Genomic DNA, 7,711 nt, shown 5'->3' with positions numbered 1-7,711 from the left:
GCCGTGGCGCTCGCCCAGCGCGGGCGCGCTCGCGCGTCCCCCGCCGAGGTGGCCAGGCGCCGGCGCTCGCCGCCTCCCTGGCGGCCCTGACCCGCCCCGCCATCTCCCCTGCTGGCCCCCAGCTTCCCTCGCCGCCTCCACGAGGCCGCCGCGCGCCCAAGATGGCGCCGAGCCCCGGCAGCCACCCCGAAACCATCGGCATTAGCCCGCCGATTTTTTATAATAATGATGATGATAATGAGTGTTCCGTACATGGCTTTGGCATTTCGTTGCGCATCTAAGCTGAGGCATCCTTAGGCTCGTTTTTCTCTGCTATTTCTTCCACATTGAACACCCGTATGCATGCAGAGGYGGTGTACACGCAAGCACGCACACACAGCTGCTTTCAAGAGTATTTGCAATGGCAGCAAAAAGCAGGTGTCTGGCTGTGCGGTCCCTTACATTTTTTGCAAGGCCGGCGTGTGCTCCCCGGAGTGCGGGGCCCCGGGCAACGGCCCGTAGGTGTACGTGCCYGTTTTCGGCCTCTCTGTTACAGCCAGCGCCTTGGCTCTTGTGGCAGCACGTTTCTGCTGGAGGGCAGTCGGATAGCTTTTTAAAAGACAAAACTTGATTTTAAATGRATCGGAGAACAAAAGGATGTTTCCGCAGTCTGGTGTGATGAGACTGGTTTCCTGAAATGTGTTTAACTGTCAATGCAAAAGTCATTTTTCAGCCTAACATTTCTCCTTTGCTGTCAGAAAATAATCAGGAACGAGCATTTTGCAAGGGCCAGGTGATCAGTCAGTCAGAAGGACATGAAACTGTCTAGAAGCAATGATAAAAGCTTGTTTTAATTCATTAAGACTCAGATATCTCTGCGTTAGGTGTCCTACCCATGGTCAACAACATTTCTGGCAAGGCCCCCGCTGGCCTCGGACATCAATCCTGCTCCGCTGTCTGAGGGCGAGACGTTCCTGAATGCAGGGATGAGTTTTACCTGCTCTGTTCCAATGGGACTGCAAAAGGAGTCAGTTTTAACTTCGTTTTTTTAAATGGTTCAGTGGCGGCTCTTATAGTATCTTTTATTTCATTCAGATTTGTGTGTGATATGTTTTCACATGGTCCAGCCCATGATTGCCTGGATCCCACTCAAAATTTTTACAGTGTGTACCCAGTGGGGTAGGTTTGACTTTCGTTTACGCTGAGCCTCCTTTATAATGCTCCAGCATGTCAAGACGGAGACTGTTTTCTGCCAGAAGCTTTGTGGTAGATGCTGTCTCATACACATTACCCTGAGGAACTGCCCATTTGTCTCCTTCTGTCCCTGTTGATAAGTGGTGTCTGGGTCATTTTGTTAAGTGTTTTTACATGTGCGCTGTGTGTTTGTTTACCTGCAAGTGTATGACTGGCTGAACGTGCTCTAGGGCATTTTATCTTGTGATAAAATGCTTTGAGAGAGAGTTACCAACTGTTCTGACCCCAAACTGGAGCAGACTAATGAGCACTAATGATATTTTCTTTTCTCGAGTGTCAGATTATAGATTTGGTTGATTTTCGCAATTAGCAGATTCCTTTTGCATGACTTGAGAGTTCTGTACAAAATCAAATCTTTTTGCTGAGGTGGGACTGTAGATAAATTTTTTTGAGACACATAAAACAAATATTCCAAGGCAGMCTTTATCAGAGATTCAATAAAAAAATTGTTAATCAGCTTCATCAGTTCATAGCTTGCAGGCATCATTCCTTTGTATGAATCAACATTTATTTTCTAAAATGTGTTTCATAATAGTGCTAATGTGATTATGCCACATTTCTACAGAACAATAGCAATTCGATTTCAAAGCATATTTGTAAATATCATGGCCTTTTCCATTTAAATATATTTCCTTTCCTTCTGTTCATGTGTGCTTTGAATGTTATGCAGCTGGCTCACACACATTTTCTTTCTTTTTAGGAGACTCAGTATATTACCAAACTTCGGCTCTCCTCTGTAAGTTCTTTATATAAATTGGATYGCAGAAACGATCAGGGGTTAGAAAGCAACTTTTGGAAGGTTTAAAGCGAGTTGTAGCTGTAACACCAGTATGTTCTGGAGAAATATCTGATGCCCTAAAATGCCTTGTGAAAGCCTAGCYTTGGCAGTATGAATCCGAGCCAGCTTGAAGGTAAACACATACCCTTGCTTCCAGCAAACTGGCTGGTGATGTTGACACCAACGTGAGCCTGGGTRTAGCCTAGATGATATCGCCTCCGGTCTCTGGGTACTTGGCTGGTGCTTCGCTTGCTGCCAGCMGTACTGCACTGGGATGACTCTCCCCGGAGAACGTCAAGGAGGGCAGCAGCGTCTTGGGACATCTGGAGACGGTGGCCTAGGAGCCCTGAGGACAGCAGGAGGGAGCGGGAGGAAAGCCGTTCAGGCTGGCTGGGAGAGGGACAGTCACAGAGCATCAACGAACAAGTCACCCATCCTCGCCCCCCTCAACGCTAGGTAAGCAGCTCAGTGAAGTAAAGAGAAGGTGCATTCAGCAAGACTTAGGTCACGAGATTAGAAATAACTCATCATGAGCAAAGCAATGTAAACACAACCCTATTCTGACTTTAGCAAGGAGCTGTTTTAATCGCTGACCTCTCTTACCTGAGATCTCGCAGGTGTGTCCTGATTGTTGGGGCCGAGGGTTCACCGTAAAACTCTGGTTTCTGGATTGAGTTGGGACCTATAAGAGGCAGGGGATGGATGATCTGCACCTGCRCAGGATGATGCTGTGCTTGGCAGACCCTCCGAGGTCCCCCACACAACCTCTCTGCGTAGTGTTACTGGACTAAGGAGCCTGTGCTGTGACCTTGCCACAGGCACCCCGCTCTGCTCCAGGAACTGCTTTAATCCTGCCATTCACCTCCTGCTTCCCACGAAGACAGTGATGCAGTGCCAGTGACTCATCTCGCATTTGCATTGGCTTCGGGAGCTGGATTCCCAGAATCCTGGATAGTTCCTACAGTTATCCGTGGCTGCATGCCCTGGGATGCTGAAAACCAGCTGCAGTGCTGCCTCTACCTGCTGCACGGTCGCCCGTACCTCTTCTGTGGTCTGCACAGTGGCCCAGCCGGACACATGTGATCCAGATCAGGATCTGCGCTCCCAGAGCAGCATTGGAGTTAAGGAAAGTGGTGTGACTGTGCCAAGGAGATTGAGCTGCTTGAAAACACCTCATGCTTACGTGTGCTGTGGACCCAGGACGATGTCCTGCCTCGTAATTCCTCAGCTCCCATTGACTTCAGTAAGGACATTCAGCCTCAGAAAATGCCCCGCACCTCAAAGAGTTGGCCCCCAAATACATAACTTGATATATATGAGCGAGTATATATACTTGAGTATAACTTGGTTCAGCTTCATCCTCGTCAGCTCTCTGCCTTAGGAGATGGAGTTTACCTCTCCTCAAGGAAATGATGAAAAACAAGTTGAAGTGAGGCAGAAAAATCTGTGATAAATTAGTATGGAAACCRTTAATGGAGCCAAATGTCCCGAGTTTATTGGATTAAGGAAGTCAAACTAATTTTAAAATTATGCTTAGAGAGCGGGAAAGTGGACATTGTTAGCTGTTTGTCTAACACAGCGGAAAAGTCCTAATGGCAATCATCTCAGCACATTAGGAAAACACCGCCARAGCTCTTGCTGACAAGATGCTTTCTCGGGGATTATTAATTGTATTGCATTATTAGCTAACCACACTATGGCAACATATTTTGCATGTTAACTAAAGTGCAATGACCATTTAGCTAATAAGTACGACTTGGTCTTTTGAATTTTCTTAATGATTAGCAAATTAGTAGAACTATAACACTGAGAGATAAAAATAATGATTGAACAAGGTGTATCTCAAGAACAGGTTTTAACTGGAGCTTGCATGTAGCCAGGGCAGATAAAGCGTAGCAGTCCTAATTGCCGGCCTGTTGTGACAAGAGGAAAGTAAACACGCTTGCAGATTTAACCAGCTCCTGTGACCCTTTCCTGCAGCGATCGCCATACAAGGTAAAAGCGCACTTGCGATAGTCTCGCCCGGCCTATGAGATAATCCTTACGCAGCAGCCCTGGCACGGACGGAAGAGCCAAAGCGTTGAGCAGCGACGAGCCCCGCACAGCCTTTCCCGTGCTGCAGCCTGCACCGCTGCAAGCGTTAGCAAAACTGATTTGAAACCCCCCCCAGGAGGAGCAGAGCCTCATCCCCAGGGGGATTTGCAGACAGATGAAATGATAATAGTAAAGTGCACAAAGGAGCGCTGTCCGATTGTGGCCGAAGAAAGCCGGAGAGGATCTCCTCCGGGAGGTCCCGCTCGGCCCGGACAGAGAAGACTTGCTTCCCTCTGCCGCCGCGGCTGCTGAGGAGTCCGAGAAGCAAGACCCGAAACTCAGCACCGCCCGGTCGCGGGGGGCATCGCGTTAGCCTGCAGGATTCACAGGGTGCTGGCAGCAGACCAGAGAAAAGCAGATGGGGTGCAAAAAAAAAAAAAGGCACAAAATTTATTGGTATCTGATGTCTGTTACCTCTGAGGCTCCTATTTCGAACTACATGGTCTTAACTATAGCTCAGCCAAAAGCTTCCCAGAGGTGTGGGGGAAATTAAGGAGAGAAAGCCTGATTGAGCATACGCATGGCTTTCGGCTGATAACTGCTTTTAAAGAACCATTTTACTGCCTCTGAACCCCTGGGTAGATGTTACATGAACTTCAGGAATATATCTATCGGTACGTGGCTTTTGTTAAACTAATGTATTTGCTACATTACAATAATTGAATCCAGCTTTTTATTATCGTTCATTTAGTAATACATAGGAAAACCCAGACTGGCTGGCTGAGAGTGTTACTAAATGAATGACCCCTCACTGCTGAGCTATTAATTCTGAATCTAGCCCATCTTGGCAGTGTCATTGACTGACACCCCTCAGGCTTTAGGATGAAGCTCAGCGGAAATTTAGTGAAGAGTTTTTGGACATCCTTTCTCATGTTAAACAATCTGCATCAAAGTGTGAAGGAGAATCCACTTAGAATGGGGATTGGTGGGGGGTTCTTGAAATTAGGGCTGGTTAAACACTTTCGCTTAAACTGTTTCTACAGGAAGAAGTTATTCTGATGAAACTAGTTTTCTTCTTTAATCCTCTTGATCTTTCTTTAAAATATTCAGTTAACTTGCATGTGTGTCACGGAGAGGCACTGACTTGCTCCCTCGTCCTCCAGCAATGGGGCGATGGTAATCTCTTCTTCCTCCTCCTCCTCCTCCTCCTCTTCCTCCTGCTCCCTGTCCAGCTGCTTCTCCCCTCTCCAGCAGCACAGCTCTCCCACTGACCTGTGCCTCATATTGCACGCACGGGCCGTTTCGGAGCCTTTGCTCATCTTTTTTCTGCCGTGGTTCAGGRCTCCCCCTGTGAGTCCAGAGGCCTGCTCTGCTCCAAGGCATGTGGGAAGCTTGATTTTTCCTTCCTTCTTTGCCATGTGTCCMTGTAGGACAGATTTCTCCCCGAATGCTCCTCCTGCCTCTCAGTCCCAGCAAGGCACCAGGGCCAACACCCTGGAGAGGTCCGTGGGCAGGCTGGCGCTGTAGAGCCGTTGGCTCTGAGGAAGATGGACCTGGGAGCACAGGCTCAAGGGGAAGGTGAGGACCTGCCATGTGCAAGCCAGCACCTCGCTGCCAGGGCATGGGAGGAAACCGCGCAGGAGGAGCACAGGGATGTGGGCATGGCACCAGGTCAGCATGGTTTTAAGCTTAAAGCATTAAACTGTACCAACATCTATGCATGCATGTGTGTGTTCAGAGAATGCGTTGCCCCAGGCAGAAGGGTTTTACAGGTGGATGGTGGGGACAGCTGGGGTTAGAAGTAGGTACATCTCCAGGGAGGGCTCATCCCGGCTCAGGGAGCCAGCTCCAACCGGCTCCAGGGCTATTTGGCCCCGGAACTGCTGACTCCCAGCCCTGCGGTCTCACCTCTGGACCGTGCATTTCAAARGGATTTAGCTGAGAGCCTGCATAGCAGATGCCACCTGTGGAGCAAACATATCCTGCCATGGAGATACCTCCCATCTGGAGYTGGGCATATGTCTGAGATGTATAGGGGGAAAAAACAGCAGCACAAGCCAACACATGACATAGATGTTGTTCATTGTCACTTTTATGTAACAGACAGAGGTGACGTTGCTGAAAGCARGAACCCATCCCTCTCGTTTTTCCTTTTTTACATTCAGAAAGTCCATTATAATATTTAACTACCTGCAATAGACACCACGGAGAGCTTCTGAGCCTGCCATCTCAGCTAGTCACTTCCCGGGAAACCTGTGTGCTGTAAACAGACTTGGACAGTTTGACCCAGAGCCTGTGTCCCAGCTCTGCTGCTCTCTTCTGTACACTGCAGCCTACGGTCCTGGTTTTTACACACTCTACATGTACAGTTTCAGCCCCAAGTTCTCTATTGACCCTATTCTTCTCTAGTACAATCCGGCAGTCGCTTCAGGAAAGCCTTTGGTGCAGTCTCATTACTTCAGTGCACACAATGGGGCCAAATGCATCCTCCTTGGCCCATCTATTCTGATGCTTTTCATTATRTTTGATCCTCTGTTACCCTATTGTTACTGCTTCACCTAGTCGTTGTGAGCTCCCAGGGACTGAGCAGTGCTAGTGTTCATTACTAAATAAATAACGGGTTTCTGTCCTGAGAAAGTTGCTAGAAAGTATCCTGGTATCACAGCAAAGAACATGCAATCTTAAAGCTCAAGCAAATAGCAGGCTCTTACAATTGTTCCATCATATCACCCAAAAAGGAAGAAAAATCCTTGCAGTTTGATTTTCTCACATGCAACTGTCTCATAAAGAAGCAAAAAGAGCACAAATAAAGATACAGAAACAAACCAACCTCCTCCTTGCATGCTATCTTTGCTGAAGCACACCCCAGCCAGCAAAACTGTCAGTGGTGCAAAGCGGGATTCAAATCAGTAGAGYGTCTTGCAGTTAATGGTGCTGTACCAATTTACCCTTTGGGTTATTATGAATTGTTATGGTACAGGGGAGTCCCATGGGCCTAAGCATTGTACAAAAGGGGAGAGAGAGACCCTGCTTGAAAGAGCTTTCAGCCTGAATAGGGAAGGCAGACAAAGAGGGTGAGGAAGGAGGAGCAGCGAAGGGAGATGACCTAGCAATGGTCACACCTTGTGTTGGATGGCAGCAGGACTCGGGTGTCCTGATCGGTGGAGTGCACAGGCATGCCTGTGACTTGTGCTGGAGCAGAGATAAGGGAGAGAGGATAAGGGAGAGAGCTTTTCTGAGAGGAAAGAGCAGTTAAATAGTTTGGCTAATACAAAAAAAAAACCAACAGTGCACTTCAACACAGCCAGAGTTTCTAAGATTCTCCTCAAACATGTTGGGACTTAAGAAATTCTTATGAGATTGGGCACCCCTTCCATGATGCTTAGACAGCAAAGTAAGTGAGGTGCATCCCAACCAATTCAAATGGGATCTACCTTCTTCCTCTGTACAGGTAAGAGTAAGGAGGACTTTGCTCTGTCTATCGTGCTTAGCACCTAACGGGATCAGTGCTTTGTGCTGATAACACCACTACAGTAACACTTGGTTTCCAAGGCTTCAGATCACTCAGCAGAAGGAAGCAGCAGACCCGAGAAGAAAAGGTGAAAACGTAAGAATACAGAATCACCCAATCCCTCTTCCTTCGTTCCGTCTGATTTACGACCATGT

The sequence above is a fragment of the Apteryx rowi genome, unplaced genomic scaffold (assembly GCF_003343035.1).
Source record: "Apteryx rowi isolate R43461 unplaced genomic scaffold, aptRow1 scaffold_10, whole genome shotgun sequence".
Taxonomy (NCBI): Eukaryota; Metazoa; Chordata; class Aves; order Apterygiformes; family Apterygidae; genus Apteryx; species Apteryx rowi.
The sequence above is the reverse complement of the archived record's forward strand: the minus strand, read 5'-3'. Positions refer to the sequence as shown.